General features: G+C 36.7%; 1 protein-coding gene across 17 annotated transcripts in view; it reads right to left on the bottom strand.

Moving 5' to 3' along the window:
• The window catches only part of ARPP21 (cAMP regulated phosphoprotein 21), a 184,832-nt gene that overhangs the window by 139,772 nt on the left and 27,699 nt on the right, over positions 1–17,361 (bottom strand). The gene's annotated exons all lie outside the window — the stretch shown is intronic.

Genomic DNA, 17,361 nt, shown 5'->3' on the forward strand with positions numbered 1-17,361 from the left:
CAATTAAGGCTTTAAACAATATTTTAAAAACAGCTCCATGACTGCTTTTAGAAAATGACCTCCTTAAGGGTATGGTGCATTTAAATGTTGATTTAATGAGGCATAGCTGATGAATAAGAGCCGAAATGACCAAGACAGCAGGAGAAGAAAAAAAAATTCCCAACCCCTTAAACAATGGGGGGAAGGAAAAAAAAAAAAAAGAAATCAGTGAAAACTTTCCTCGAGGCAGGATGTGAAAAAGAGATCTCAACATTATTGCTCAGGGAGCAGGACTGACTAAAGGAACAATTGCTTTAGAAGTGCAGTGCACACCATTTGTCAGGATTGTTACTGCCAGCTGGATATTTTATTTGACAGAAAAGGAACATTTTGAGAGGGATTCAACAGATTTACAAACTATGGTCATGTGGAAATTGTCTCCATATGACAAGTTGCTTGTTGAGATGTTCATGTGTGGATCAGGCCAAAATAATTTGTTCAAAGAAATAATTATTTAAAAAAAAAGCCAAAGCAATAGAAACATAGATATTTTGTCACGAAAAACACAAACTATTTATCCTCCAATTCTTTTATACTCCTTGGTCTGATGTACAAAGTCTTATATTGCAAACCCTTGCCACTAGAATGAATGGAAGATGAATGTTTTTACTTTGGGGAGCAGTAATGTTATAGTGATGGGAGGGGGTAAAGCGTCTTAACAAAACAAAAATTATATTCAAGCATTCAAACTTAAGTATGCCTACTTTATGGTAAAATGTAATTCACTGACCCAATGTGACTAGCTTGAAGGGAACCAGGTTGCCCTCCCTTCCAAAGACACTACTTCCTCAGTCTCCCCCACCCTGAAAAAAGAGAAGAATAACATTTCTCTCTACTCCACTTGAAAAAGAAGCAAAAAAAAAGAGAAGGGGCACTATGGGGTCAAAAAGCTCCAAATCCATCTGAAAAACACAGGGAGCATCTACATGTGCAATTAATTCAAAGCAATAAACTCTGGAGCATATTGCGCCGGAGTTTATTGCTCCTAGGCACCAGGGTCAGAACAGCCCTAGCTGACAGGGGTCCAGGGGCTACTCTGACTTGCCTCGAAGTGCTGTAGAGGGGCTAGGTGGGGCGTGAGAATTATCCAATATGGGGCTAGCCAGCAAGCCACCACTGCACTGAAGTACCCTTGTCGCCCAGCCAGCTGCATCAGGGACTGCATGCGTGCTGCTGCAGAGTAAAACACTTCATATTTACTGCAGAGTAAAATACAAGTACTACCCTGCAGCAGCATTAATTCATTGCCTGCGGCCTAATAGGGCCACATGCGTAGACACAAGACATTTAATTAGTCCACTCCACAGTAAACGTCTTGTGTAGACAAGCCGACAGATAGTTCCAGCAAAACCTAAACATAAATTAGCATATCATTTCAGGATTCTGCATCCTTTTAGCAATGTTACCATGTGCGCCAAATTAACCATTCACAAACAAAAAAAAGGCAGCACAGATTTCCTCACATCCATCTACTAGAGATATTTGCCAAGATTTCAGCAGATATCAGCATTAGTGGTCCTATTCCACAGATGTCCAGCATAATCTTATCAAGCTCACTAATTTTTTTATTTTTATAAATGGAGTCCCACACGTTATTACACTTAAGGTCTGTAATGCCAACATGATTTTTCAGTGCCAAGTCAGGAAACTGTTATATCTTAAAATCAAAAGATATAGGCATTTCACCAGCAAGGCATAAGACAACGAAAGAAACAACCTTACAGTACTTCGGAATCATCTTTCAGATCTGCAACATCAACGTATCTTGAAGAGGTATTAAGATTATACACTTATTCTGCATTTCATCACGTCATTGTAAAAATGATCTAGGAAACAGAGTTATGTGCTGGAACCAAGTAGTGAGAGTGGAAGTGTGCCTGTGAGTATCAAGAGAGGGAGGAGAGGGAGAGAGGATCACGTAAGTCCACGTGCTTAAGAATGCACGATTGCTTAAGTCCCCATGTCCATGACACATAATATGGAAACAGGGACTTAACCAATCTTTCAGTTTTGTGTGAAAATCATTTTTTTTTTAAAAACAATATGCAATTACTCCCTGACCCAAGAGACTAATGAAATCAAAAAAGCGAATGGTACATCAATCACCCTCCGGTTTTCCCACCTTTTCCTTAATACAAATTCCCATTCATTTAGGGGAAAATTTACATATAATGGGTATCATTTACATGACAATACAAGGCACAGTTAAACTGCATCTTCAAAGCAACTGATTCTATATTAACTATCTGTAGATGCTGGATGCATTTAGGCTCGACTGAAAATCCGGCTTTTATAATAAATTTGAAGATACTATTTAATTATTAAATAAAACGTAGTTATTTAATTAAAGCTTAGATGCATTTAATTAATTGTCAAACACAGAAAAATCTCTGTAAAATTGCATCTTTTGGCTCAAAACACACATGTGCTTCCTGAGCATTTTCCAGGCAGACATCTGGTTATTTAATGATCAGCACAAACATCTTACTATTGGTAACCTTTCAGTGATGGTGCAGATATGAACTAGCTGCCAAATCACCAGCACTAATACTGGTACACTTCTTCTTTTAGTCCCCAGGTGAAGATTGCAAAGCATCTTACTAGTAAAAACAACATTTTCACTTCCAAGTGAGCAATTCTTATAGGGATACTGCAAGTTGTAAAGTTTCCTAAGGATACTGGCCATAGAGACACAATAAGAACGCCTACACTGCCATTTTTAGAGCCACTTTAATAAAAAAAATTATGTAATAGGTTAGTAAACAAGTTTCAAGCACCTGGGTGATTACTGTTTGCCCTGGGCTAGAAATGTAGTTGTCATTTGTTAAATGATTTTTTAATGAATGTGTTTATTTTGCACATAATAAGCTTTAGGCTTTCCCTACCCAGGGACTATCTGTTAGCTCTTATTTTTGTGCCAAATCCAAAAACATTGCTGAGGATGCTACTTGAGCTGAAAGGAAACAGGACAGCATGATTATTGAAAGCACTTTGCATAAATGCCACATACCACACAGACTCTAAGAAAGCTGTAAAAAAACATGCAGGTAATTTAAGTGCAAACCTTTTTAAAGAATCTGTGCCTAGAAAAGGAAATGATTATAAAATTTAAAATGCAACAAAATACTAAGTGAAAGCCTCAAAATATCAATGAATACATTTGCACAGTAATCAATGAAACCAGAAATAGAAACAGACCCCTGATACAAAGTCCACAAAAAGAAAAGAGAGCAATTTCTGTGCTGATACAAGAGGGATAAGTAATATCTAAAGGCTCACTATGTGTCAAAATCTTGGGTGAAGAAACTCTGAGCTGGATTCTGTGATCCTTAAGCTCCAAAGGGCCACCATTAACAATACATCACAGAAGCAGACCGCATACCACCTCCCATGAGGCAACAAGCACTTTATGGTTAGCAATTAGGAGGTGCATGTAAGATGTCAGCACCATACAGCAGCAGGCCCTAAATCAGGAACACATTCTCAAAACGTATCTACCAAGTATAAAGGTCAACTGTGTATGAAGGGGAGGAGGGTGAAAGGATTAACAAAATTGGGAAACAGACAATGTGGCTGGATGTTACATTCCTTCCTACACCTCGGTGATATTCACTTATCAAGCCCTACTGCTCAAAAGTAGGAGGCCACACATAAGCCTTTGCATAACTTTAACCTAATGGCGTATATTTGAAAATAAGCTTATATAGGGGATTGTCTCTCTCACCATACAGCTATACCTATCATCTTTCCCAATCTTTTATATATGTGCGTGTGCGCACACACACTTTTTTTTTTTTTTTTTTTTTTTTTTTTTTTTTTTTACACTTTATGCACATTAACTAGGTAGCCAGTGCCCTGTCTGGACTCTTGGAAATTACAGGATAGAGATTAGACAACAGTCTTGTACTCTCTGGTCTTGTGGCTCTCAATGCAGTCAATTCTCATTATTTAAAGCACCAAAGTGTCATGCTTTTCTTGAAGCCCCAGCTTCTGGAGTCAAGCGATAAAGTGAAAAACTCAGTTTTCCCTATAAAATATCAAGGAAGTTTCTTTCCCCTCTCACCGCAATGAAAGGCTTGAAAATGTGTACTAAAGACTCAAAGAATAGATGCAAATAAAATGAATGCAACATTTAAGATTTATGAGAGAGAGAGAGAGATCTCATAAATCTTAAATGTTGCATTCATTTTATATATAAAAATAAAAATTGTGATTTTGGCAATAAGACTTATCTGTCTTTTTACTATTTTAGCAGGCAATATAGTACTCTTGCTTTATTTCATATCCTGAACTCCAGGAACACATAAGATACCTGACAGATTAAACAAGGGCAGATTCTGGGTCTTCCCATATCAAGATATAAATAATGAATCAGGGTTGTTTTTTTTAAAAATCCCAATGCCAGTGTAAAAGAGAACACAGAGAACCCTACTACTTGATCAATAATTGTTAAAAGGCTGAAGGTAAATTTTTAAAACACAACAATTAAAGAAACACTTTTAAAGAAAGCTTAGTGTTCTCCCTGGTTCCTATCCCCTGTACAAAATATGTGCAGCAACAGCAGTAGCAAAGCAAGTTTATCCATGCTTTCTTACCAGCATGCCCCAGCCTTGGATAAGAAGGTTCATCTTTATGGACAAGAGGTTAGTTGAATAGGTGAGTATCTAGGTTCATTTATCATTTGCTTCTCAGCTGAGACTGTCAGTTAGCCAATTACCATCAAGTATTTTTGATGGAGTTTTAGCAAGGTGAACAGCTATCTATTAGGAACGATGATAAGGCCAAGACTTTGCTTCATGTAGCCTACCAAACACCAGCAAGTTGTCCAATTGCAGCCAACTGTGTTGGATTTTGAAGGCTCTAGATCATATTTCTGATCATACAAAATTACTGGTTGCTTTTAAGTAAGAAAGATGAAAACAAAAGAAAGTAATAACATTATACTCTACCCCTGAATATTTGGAAGTCTAATCTGTGAAAATAAATGTTGATATATCATAGAGACAGCCTGTTTATTTTAATAACAGCAAAAACATTAAAAACCTGTTCATCCATCTGTAATTCCGAGTACTGCAGACTCTGCCAGGATACTGTAAAAGTACAGAGATCTGCTAACTAGATATTGTTAATACAAATCAATGTCATAAAATGTCTAACTTTTTAATGATTTAACCAAATTTATGAAGATTGACCATGTAACCTTCTACTTGTTTAGGCCCATTCTTCAAACACAGTCAAATCCATTATAAATATGCACAAAAAATTCACATCTTATCCTCATTACTTAACTTGTCAGATTTATGTTTCCTGAGATCAAGATATCTGGGACAGTACCTCCCCCCCTACCTCCCAGTCCTCCCTCCAACTCAGCTGTGCTGCTGCAGGCAGAGGCCAGCAGGCAGGTGGGTGGTACCCCACACCACTCTGCCTCCCCACTGGGCTGCACCTCATGCCCTTTGATTCCAGAACTTTTAATTTTCACCAACCAGCCAGGACCAGTCTATGAACTCCAGGACCATCTCAGTCAAACTAGGACATATGGTCACCCTCTACATAAAGGACCAGATACAAAACAGGAATAAACTGACACAGAGACGACGACTTCAAGCTTTGAAGAAGGATGATCACAACCGATACACATTTTCAAATTCTTCTTATCTGGCACACAAGAAACACTATTTTGGAAGCAGGGAAATTAACTCCTTGGAAAATACAAGCAAATTCAAAATTCAGAGGAACACTGAACTTTAAGGAACTTTCCAAGTCATCAAGTCCAGGCCCCTGGCATCACAGAAAACCAAATGACATAATCCCTTTCAAACACATCAAGTTCTATCTTAAAACTACTTAAGTTTCTTTTACCTACTCCACCTATTAGAAGACTGCTCTGGAACCTTATTCCTTGACTACAAAGCACCTTCCAATGTTCAGCCTATATTTATGCCTAACCAAATTAGACGTCTGTTCTTGTGCCAATGTTTTTTCCATTCTTTGTGTATTTACCCCCAACAGCTACCATGTATTTATAGGCAACAATCATATTCCCTCCCTGCAGCCTTTGCATTGTTTGACTAAACAAGCCAAACTCTTTAGGGATCTTCTATTAAGAGAGGATCTCCTTTCCTGATTATCTGAAGGTCTATGCTCCAACAAGACCTTACATTTGTAATATATTTTTCATCCAAAAGAATTATATAAAAAGTTTTGTGCAGACATAGATCATTTAATCCATCAGTTAAATGAATTCACTTCTGGAGGAGTATGTGCAGTTTTGCTTTGGTAGTACACAGCAGGTCAAGAAGGGCTTTGTCTTACATATTCCAAGAGTGGAAAAGGATGCAAAGAAAAATGTATCCTGCTACCTGCTGTTTAAGACAGAAACTAAAGAATTCCAGCTGTAAATGGGATGGTTCTGTGAGCAGAATGCAATCAGACAAATTAGAATTCCACAATGACACTAGAGTTAATCCGTTTTATCTTGCAAAAATTACTATGGAAACTTTAATTTCAAAACACTTTAGAGAATTACTTTATTTCTCATCAATCAAATCAACTTTGCATCCAGAGACCCTTATGCTGGTACTACGCTCACCTTAGCCTGAAGGCCCAAAACCATCAACAATACTTCATGAAGCATGCCAGGTTTTCCTTGAAAGCACCCTATCAAAATACTCAGCACATTAAGCCCTAATACTTAGTTTTGAAAGCTAACTCTGAAGTGCTCTGGCTATAGAGACCCACAACATTCTAGGAAAGAAAATATGAGTTGTATGCTACATACTGAAATATACCATCCTTCAATTAAATACACTGTAATATGCACTTCTTTTAAACCAAGTATAACATTATATATTTTGTTAAGACAAAGGTATTTGAAATATTTATTGTCTTCCTAATTTAAAAGATTAGAATGTCTTCAACAACACTATGAATCAGTACTGAAACGTGTAAATCTTAACAATTCTGGTCAAAATGGGCATGGAGTTATAAACTGGTAGCTACTACCAAGAGCAAAGCTACTGTCTCTAGCCAAGTCACCTTTGAGAAGAAGTATCTTAAAACAATTTTGCACAAGAATACTAAAGGTGTTCCCTTAGCAAAAAAGAAAAAAAAAAAAGTTCTGGACAGTTTCTCCTACAGCAAGTCCCCTCATTACAACGAAGATCTTAATGAAACAAGACTTTGTAGGACTCCTTTGGTTCACATTCACATATCATCGCTGGACTGATGCGTTTCCTCAACAAAAGGTCTATGGAAACAAACCAGGTATTACTTTGCCTCTTATATTATACTCCTAATGTTCTCTTTACCCCAATTTATAGAAGCTCCTCTACTCATTTTGCCATGCTTCATTACATTTGGTATATTTTTTACCAGCTGGAGTTTAACTGGGAATTGCTAAAAGAAAACAACTGCAAGCAGAATGGCAGGCTATTGGAACAGACTAAAGACTAAGTACTAGAATTGCCTTTATGAACAAAAACTGACCGCAGAAGACCCATGATATCCAGGATTGAAAAGCATGCTATTTAAGAGTTTTCCCACTTCCCCTACACCTACTTCTCCCTCTGTTTCCCCCCCCCCCCAGCCCGCCCAAAAAACCCCAGCCAAATTAGCCATCGAAATTAAATATTGTAGTTACACCTGGTAGTCCTAATATTCTCTCACAAAAAGAAAAATCAACCTGTAACTAAAGAAAAATTATCCTCTTTTCTGAAAAATTACTATAGAGCTATATTAGGTTTTACAAAGCATCAGTGATATAATAGAAAGAGAACCTTTTTTCCCCATTTAACTATAATCTGCTTCCCTCACAGATGTACCACACAAAAACTGGAAGATTATATTTAGTAAAGAACTCACTTGTGAGCATATGTTCCAATCAATGTCTATATGATGTGAACAGTTTTAAGCCCTAAGAAGGCAAAGCGTTGATGATATATTCCAATGCACATTTTTTATGAGGTTTATACATAGTTTGTCCCTTCTAATTTGCCTAAATCCTGAAATGTTAGAGCTCTGAAGAAACAGGAAGCAATCTGATAAATGTTTCCAAACGTTGCTTATGCAGCACTCAAGACCCACCATTATAGACTTGCCTAATTAAACTGCAAGTAAGATGGGCACACAGGTCCTTGACAAACACACCTAAGAATAACTATATAGAGAGGCTCTAATGTGCAAGTTAATCGGGAACCATTTTACCATCTATTCAAATCAAAGGCCAGAAACACAAGCCTCTGATGTGCCATACAGCCTTAAGTCTCTTCAGCTGTCAACTCTAGAACTACATTTCCATGAATTGTTATTAATATTGATAAAAATAGTACAGTTGATAAAAAGGTACCATAGTCTTTTGAGGATTGCAATAAGTACTACATATTTAATGTAGTATAGCTGTGTTTATAGTATGGCTGTTACTATTTGCTACCTTCTTGACAGGCAATGTCCCTTTTTCCCTGATTAAGTAACACCAGCAAAGAGGCCAGAATGATAATATTATTTCAAATATATATGAATATTGTGTGCAAAAGTAGACCAAGGGACCAATGCAAAGCCCACTGACATCAACAGAAAGATGCCCAGTGATTTCAGGACCCCCAAAGTATATATTACCTCTTCTCTATTTGCAGGGAAACAATCCCACACTTCCACTCAGATTGTTTTCATTACCAAATGAAGTTGAAAATAGGAGGTCTTTAATAGTTCTAATAAACTCACTCTGTATTGCTACCAAAACTGGAAGGTGCAGAAAAAAGGCTCTTTCTTGGAACCGAAAAGCATTTTTCTATTTCAACAGACTCACAAGAGTATTTAGGATAAGTTTCAACCTAAATTGACAAAAATCTCACAAGAACACTGATTTAACCTATATCCCCATTGTTTTATCTAACACCTTGCAAGAAAAGTTCATGAGATTTTAGGGAAGTATTGAACTTGGGCATCAAATACAAAAGTGCATGCTAAATATCTATTTCTAGAGATTTTCACAAATCTAAGATTTATCACCTTTGAGATTTTTGCAAGTCTAAGAATCATTACAAAATTGTTAGTTTTAAAAATGATCTACAGTTTTTCCTCGCTGTTTAAAGATTAACAAATTGTAAAAAGGAAAATAGAAGAATAAAAAACATTAAAGAATAAAATAAAAGCAAAAAGTGCTCTCAAGATGAGTAATACATTAGGGATCTTATTTAAAAAATAGAAATTTTTAAAATATACAGAAACTCCCTTATATTATTCACTTCTGATGTCAATTAATGAAACTAAGAAATAAATAGCATAGTTTGTAAACCCCCCCCAAAACCTTGAGCCTGGATTCTGTCTACATAAAGTGGAGAAAATGCAAGAGGGGAAAAAAAAAAAGATAAAAACCCAGCACTTTACATTAAACTCTGAGCACTCCTGCACCAAGCCCAGTGCATGCCCAAAAGAGGCAGCACGTTAGTTACACCTGGCTTTCCCAACATCTGTAGAGAGTGGGTGCTTTAGTGGGGCCTTATTGGTGCTTTTATCTAATAGATGACTGAATCAGCTATTAGCTAAAAGCGCCAAAAAGCGCTACTGAAGTGCCTCATCTATACTGACACTGCAGGGCCATGTCAAAACAATATGCTGCTGCTTCCAGTAAAGCACTCCCCGCCTCCCCCCACCCATGTCTGTCAGCACCCTAAATGCTTAGAGTGTAAAGTGCTAAACACCCTCAGCTTATATTTTCTTCTAGGAAGAGGCTCACTCAAATATTCTAAAATAAATGATAAAAATATTTATATTATGCCCATGTAAATACCCACTCTCCAGAAAAGTGTCCGAATATTTTCATTCTAACTAAGAATACTCAATCAAGCCCTTATTAATACACAATATAGGAGATGTACTGCTGTACACCATGTTTCCTTTCAAGAATATTATAGCAAGTTTGCAAATACAATAAGTCCTAATAAAATCATCTGTAAATTATACAGCACAAACAGAAGGAAGCATTTCATTCTAGCACCCTAAAAGGAAAAAGGGACCCTCTTCAAAGCAATTACAATAGAAAGAAAGATGATATGATAAGACTTGCTTCCAAATCTGGCAGTGCTTATTCACAATGATAGATTTGCAGTTGAGCCTTGTGAGGAGCAATCATCAGATATCTGGTGATCTCTTCATCATGTTTAGCATTTTCAAGGGGTAATCAAAGCACCCAAATAACAAATCAAACAACAATAATAAAAAGAGGAAGCAATGTGTTTTCTATTCACTTTCTCATCACAGATAGGAAAGAAATACTGAGAGATGTAGAAGGAAGGGAGGAACTACATTTTTGGGGGGAGGTGGCAGCAGCATGGAAATATAGCTGGTGTCTGTTCAGATACCCAACCATACAGATTTTTGCCAGTTGAACAAATAAAAGACAAAGGTGAATCTGCAAAAGAAATCAAGCATTCAAGCTAGTGTCTCTCAAAGTATTACTTCTATGCCATTTAAAGTTTAGAAAACAAATACCCAAAAGGATGCATTTAAAGAGAGAGAAAAGATTTTTTATAGTCTTTAAATATATATAGATTGAAGCTCCCAAAGTTTCAAATGTGATTTTAAAAATCATTGTTTTAAAAAAGCCTTTATAATATCCAAAATTGTGTTTACCTGCTGTGAGGCAATCTGTCTTGCTTGGCATTGGAACACACTAACTGCATCAACAATCTAAAAATACTAAGATTTAAATTACAGAATGGAAGTGTGGGACAGAAGTTGGATAATTCCTAATATATTCTGTTTCCATTCTAGAATGGCCATATCATCACATATTTTTTATTGCTGTGCTAAGTATCCCAGAATAAATATCAACCTGATTATAAAGTGTAGCTCTGCAAAAATCCTAGAACAGAATATATTTTAGCACCGCTTAAGAAAAAGAAAAAAGTTTAGGTGGTCAGGCTTTATTCAATATGACAGTTACAGCAAAGCATACTCATACAAAAATAGCCATGCATTACAATCCCTTTGGAGTAAAAGTATAATACAAAAATTAGGCCCGAATCCTGAGGATATTTCAGATCAAGATCTAAAATAATCTGTGCCTTGTATCAAGAGCCTTCAACTAAATGTTCCATGGAGAAAACCAGTGTCTGAAAATGTTTAAGCCTAAGATCTGAGACTTTAGATGGACGATGCAAATATGCAAATCATGTCCTGGTAATCAAAACTGTTACTGCCGTATGTGAGCCCAGTCTTGTAGTCCTCACTAAGACAAATCCTATGTGGATGTATATGTCCAGTTATGAAAAGCCCCAAAGTAGTTATAAGTTGAAAAATATACAGGTTTCCCTCGCTTTATATGGGTTTCGTATGTGCGAATTCACTATTATGTGATGACCCTTTTTATACCAAAAATTCATTATATGCGAGGTAAATTTTCTCTTATGCAGTCAGTGTGGTGGAAGCCCACAGTCAGCTACTTTGTGCGGTGCATTGTGGGAGTTACGCACACCAAAATATAGTCTCTTGTCTAGATCTGTGCTCATCACTTGTTGTCCGCAACACATTTCTGTAGTTGCCATCCCCATTATGATATTACCCTGTGCTCATGTGTACTGTCTGCTGTTGGTGAGTACCAAGATTGCCTTGTAAAAGTAGTAGAAATGGGTCTGGGGGTCAGTACAGTTGAGGTCTTGGAACATATCTCTATTTGTTACATTGTAAAGTGCGTTCCCTTCATGTGAATTCGAGTTACGCGCCATTTTCCAGGAACGCATGTACAGCATAAAGCAAGGGAAACCTGTACTCATTTACTGATGTACGTCAATGTATCGTTTACTGATAAAGAATTATACTAATGGGCAAATATTATTTTGTAAAAGAGAAAAAAAAACCTCATCGTGTTCAATTTTAAATTGGCAAACACTGGCACATCTGCACTGAAGTCAAAAGAGGTGCCAATTTGTATTAGCTGAGTTTCCCCCACAGACATCCCACTCTTCTTGGATCTATTATAACAAAGTGATAAGTAGTCAGGAGATTCACTGGCTTCTAAGGAAGTTAGATACAAAAGCCCTTCCAGTGATTTCAGTGGACTTTGAAATGGCACACAAATGAGTCAACTGCATATTGGTAATAAACACAGATTATCAAAATTAATATTTTCACATGCCAGCAAAAAAGGGAAATGTCTATTCATATTAAATATATCCAATTTAAATGTTTTCCAGGGAAAAGTACAATTCAATTTAATGTTCCATAAAGCAAACAATGTGCATGCCCTAATATGTAACGCTATGCCTTTGAGCCACCGGCTTTATTTTTGATACCTTCAAGATTTCTAAAGGCAGATGAAACATGATCCAACTATAAGAAAGGGCAAGTCAATAACTTCTCTATCAGTGTAAGCCAAATACTGAGGAACTGTGATCTTGCCTGCAAAACAGACTTCCTAATAAAAAGGACATTATCTTAAGCATGTTTTACTACAACTCATCAAGTGCAATGGGAAGAATGTATGCCCTCTTTGTTTCTGAAATATATATATATCTGTCTGAGAACTTTCTGCAAAGCTCAATAAAATATGTGAAATTGGTTTACAGTATATGTTCTGTTGTATTTGTGATGCAGCCTGTAGCAAAATTCAATTTCTCTGATGTGGAAGTTACTTAAAAAAAAAAAAATAAAAAAATCAGAGCACCATATAATTTATTTGAAGAATTTCAAGCGGGATATGCATTGCATGATACTTACAAATAATGCACTGATTAAGTATTTGAAGTATAGTATTTTAAATGCTGTGAGATTTCCTTTGATTCCTTTCTTTTGAAAGGCAAAGCATAGAATACAAGTAAGAAAGTCAGTGTACCGCTATTTAAAAAAAGAAAGAAGAAAAGAAAGAAATCCACTTTTCAGAATATGCTTATAATACCCCTGGACTTAGTAATTAGAAGTGCTGCCTACTAGTGAGCTTACAGCCTTTCTAATTCTAGCAGATACCAGCAGGAGCAAGTGTAAATAATCATATACTAGCAACTCAGCTGGAGATTCATTGGACGTATAATAATACGTGACTTTGAAATGCCTCTGCATGATTGAAAGGAATTGAAGCTAGAATGAAAGTGGGGGTGTTCTTTATCTTTCTTTACTGAAAAAGACTTCTCTTTGTCAGTGCCACAGATAGAAGCAATAAGCAGAGAGTAAAGAATTATAACATAGAAGCATCACAAACTCTGTAGGATGACGGCTCCCAACAGCCATATACTTGATTTGTTTGTTTGTTTGTTTAATGTTTGGAAAGTTTGCTTATTCCCCAACACACTCCTGTATAAAAGTTATCATGTCAAATAATGTCCTCTCTATTCTCCTTAAACTTACTAATCTTTATGTTGATCATCCTTACTGTCCGCAATGCATTTTATCATCTCTCACAGGCTATTTAAAAGATTTACACTATTTAAAACTATTAAATATATATAAATAGCCAGCAGTTTCAAAACTTCCTTCTTTAGAATGCAATAAAGAAATTTAAAATCTTTGTTTCTGCAGCAGACAGCATATCAAGAGAATGTCTGCAAGAGTGAACAGAATTAGACAACATTTTATGTAGACCCAGAGCCGTCATGAGGCCCAGAGGCCCTGGACCAGAATGTCAACACTGTCCTCTAAAAGTGTGCTGAAATTTCCCAAAGGCAAATAATTCAATCTATGTAGTTCCAGTACCAGACCTAATAGCAACTCATATTACTGGACTTTGTAGTTTGAGAGGGTGCACAACAGCCTGTACATCAAGAAAAAAAGTCTTTATTTTTTCCTATCTCAATCACTTTATAAGGAGGCTCTGGTCCTTCATGTTTGAGCCCACACCGAGTCCCGGAGGAGTCTAATTTGAGATGGAAGCCTTCAAAGCACTTTTTACCTGATATGAGATACCTCTTACATCAGTGTACAGATACAGAGACCTCACCCACTCCAGATCTATTTTCAGTTACGCTGCCTTGCATACCTATTCAGAAAGTGCCAAGTCTAGTTGAATTATCTATCCAAGTTTTGGAAATGTAGGTAAGCTAGGACCTCTTTTCCATTAACTGATGGTTAGTATTGTCAGCTTCACTGGCAATCAACTACTGGTTGATCTGTAAGCAAAGGGACTTGATCTTGGCCACTGTAACTGTGATTACACTGTACAACATTAAACACCATTTAGACCCCCTGAACTCAAAGGTAGACTGCATCTTCTGAGGTGCAAGAGATATTTTCATTATATGTTCATCTAGCATGGTGGATCCTAATTGCAGCCAAAAGAAATAACCAGTCTAAATTACACCATCTGACATTGGCTTAGAACTTGATATACAATATTTGCAGGGGCTAAGCTGAGTTCCTGTGGAAAGTGTGGTCCCTCAATCTGTAAACAGATTTGTTAGTTTAAGGTCTCAAACGAGTTGAGATTTCCAAAGGTGTGTAGAGGATGTTGATATGTAACAAGCACTGATTTTTTCAGTGGGAGCTGGCCACCTTCTGCCTCTTTAAAAATCCTATCCTTTAACTATTTTCAATCATCATGATACCACTGTGTTTCAGAAACTAAGTCATTTCAAAATAAATCCATTTTTCATCCAGTGGTCAATCACTGGGTAACATCACTTGTCTACATAGTCAAAAAAGATGAGAGAGTGTTCAACAATGCCACCATTGGTGTTCCCTGCTGCATGTAGTTTCCTACTTTGTTCCAGACGTATAGTGTGGGCAGCCATTTTGCAGTTAGTTTCCAAACCACCCTCATAAAAAAAATCTGCAATTCATCTATAATCACAGAAAAATTAACAGAACTATTGCAAGGGCAGCCTCAAACTGCTGATTACAAATTATCCTGCTGTGGTGTATAACATTCCAATTGATTTGAATGGGAGTCCTGAGCAGAGAATGATGGTAGGAGAGCCCTTGAAGTACTGTTACAGCAAATAGTCAACATGATGCTATCTACTTAATTGGAAGCTGAGGATCCTCAAAACTTTTCAGGATTGGTCCATAATAAGGCACCTTCTTTTAAAGACAGCTGTCCAGATATCAATAAGAAAATGTACATTAGTTGAATAAAAGTGTCATTGTAAAATTTTATTTATGAAATTTATATATGGAAAGACAGGAACCTTTGGAACTTATTGCTTAATGTGGCCATACTGGACAGTTACTGTTTTGTATGTTACCCTTTATTGCATCCTGATATTTATTTCATGCACCAATTTCTGGAAAAACTGAATAAAAAGGACTGATTTCTCTGCAGAGTTCATTACACAGAAATTCAAAGATGGCACTCATGAACCCATTTTTATCATCAATTGGCAAAGAAGATTAAATGTGAACCCCTCCCCTCAAAAAAAAACCAAAACATTAATACCACACTTCAGCTGAGATTTTGAGCACACAGAGGTCAAGAAATTCCAAATTATGGTTCCCAGAGCCTCCGTAACATGGTATACGGAGTATTCTGTAGTGCTGTATATTGTGTTAACTTTGATGTCTTAATATATATGTGCAACCTGGCTTAGTTATGATTGTAGTGGGAACCATAAGTGAATTTCCTGACAATTTCATCCTCAAACATAATGTTGTATTAATGAATGTTTTTGCACTTGATCTCCTTGTTTGTTCCAAACATCGAAGGGAAAGAAAGACAAGGAAATAAAATATGTAAACAAGGAATAGAAACAATTGCTTTTATTTGACAGTGCTCTAATGATCTAAACCCATGAACTCAAGTCTTTAAAAATAAGTCATTTTTCAGTCAGTTATTCAAGTGCAAAAGAAAGAAAAGCCTCTGAAAAATTTGTCAACTAGTAATGCTAAGATATCTTTAAAATAGCCCGAAGACAAATTCTCTCTCTTAAATATAGGACAGTTTTCTACTGTCAAGTCTGCAATGAGCAAAAACCATAGTGTCTCCCCTCTATTATGCTCTCATTTCAGATGCAGCCAGTCAACCTCAATCCTTCGGTGGCTCCAAATGTGATTTTTCACAAGATAGGAAAAATTCTTTCACCTACAATATGGGGCTACTCAGTAGGAATAAATTATGTCTGCTGTGTTTATAAGGTCAGAACAAAGCAAGCACAAGAGCTGGTAAAACAAATTTAAAAAAAAAAAAGTCCTTCCTTTTTCTGGTCTTCACCAACAGACCACAGTTTCTATTTAGAAACCCCCATGAAAAACAAGAACAGACAAATTAATTCACAGATATGTCATTAACAAAAAAAAAAAGGGAAGGGTTGAACAAGCAACAAACTCACCATCTAGCCTTCATTATTCATGAGGACTCACATCTTTCCGTGTTCTCAGTGACACCTCTTTCTACATTCTTAGTGACATTATTATCCAATATTCAGATGATACTATTTGATGAAAATAAGCAGAGACAAACAGGAAAATCTATCTACAGAGTCCTGACTCTTTTCAGCACAAGAGACAGCTTTGGACCAAGTAGAATAAGCTTTGTTTGTCCCCAGAAGTGGAACATCTGCTCCTCAGTAAGCTTCCTGAATGCACATCCAATTCCACTTAGCTATCATTATCCTTGAAGTTTTCTGAGTCCTTATATCAATGCTTTGCAAATAAAAAGATGGAATCCAATTTTGTTAAAGACCTACATATACTGTATCTGGGACCCCATTTTTTCCAAGTACTTAGAACCTTACTGCGCACAAATGGAAGGACTCCCTATTTTCTTACATGGAACTCTGAAATAATACTGGGGAGAAAAAAAAAATGTGGATATGTATGAAAAACAACATGCCAAATTACATAAGGTTCCTGGCAAAAGGGGCCACTTCTGGTGATGGCCACCAGAAAAACTACCTTCAGGGACAAAGCTGTAGAGGCTTATTAGAGTATAAGTAGGCTCTCCCTATAAAAAGCTTGTCATAAATCAGATGAAGAGGCAGAAAGTGTTAAGTCAGGATGGGAAATGAATTTGGGACAAGCCATTTCAAAACAACAAAAAGGGAAGCAAATTTCCCCTCCTAAGAGAAAGGCAGATCTGTGAACTCAACCATTCATAAGCAAAATGGTCAACTTAATATGGCATTTTCTATTATTATAGTCACTCTGCTTTCCCCATCCTGTTTCCAGCTCGTCTATTTAGGAATACAAGAAAACTAGACTGGAATGGGCCTTGTGGGTTGTTAAATCTAGTCTCAGTCATTCACAGGCAATCTTTAACAGAAGGAGGGTGCATCTACATATACATATTAATAAGCAGCAAAAAACTTCAGGGTATACATGCTGTTTATTGCTCCTGGATGCCGCATTTACACGTGCCCAGGACCGCAGCATGTTGAGCCAGATCAGAGCAGTCCTGGC

The sequence above is a fragment of the Alligator mississippiensis genome, chromosome 5 (assembly GCF_030867095.1).
Source record: "Alligator mississippiensis isolate rAllMis1 chromosome 5, rAllMis1, whole genome shotgun sequence".
Lineage (NCBI taxonomy): Eukaryota > Metazoa > Chordata > Crocodylia > Alligatoridae > Alligator > Alligator mississippiensis.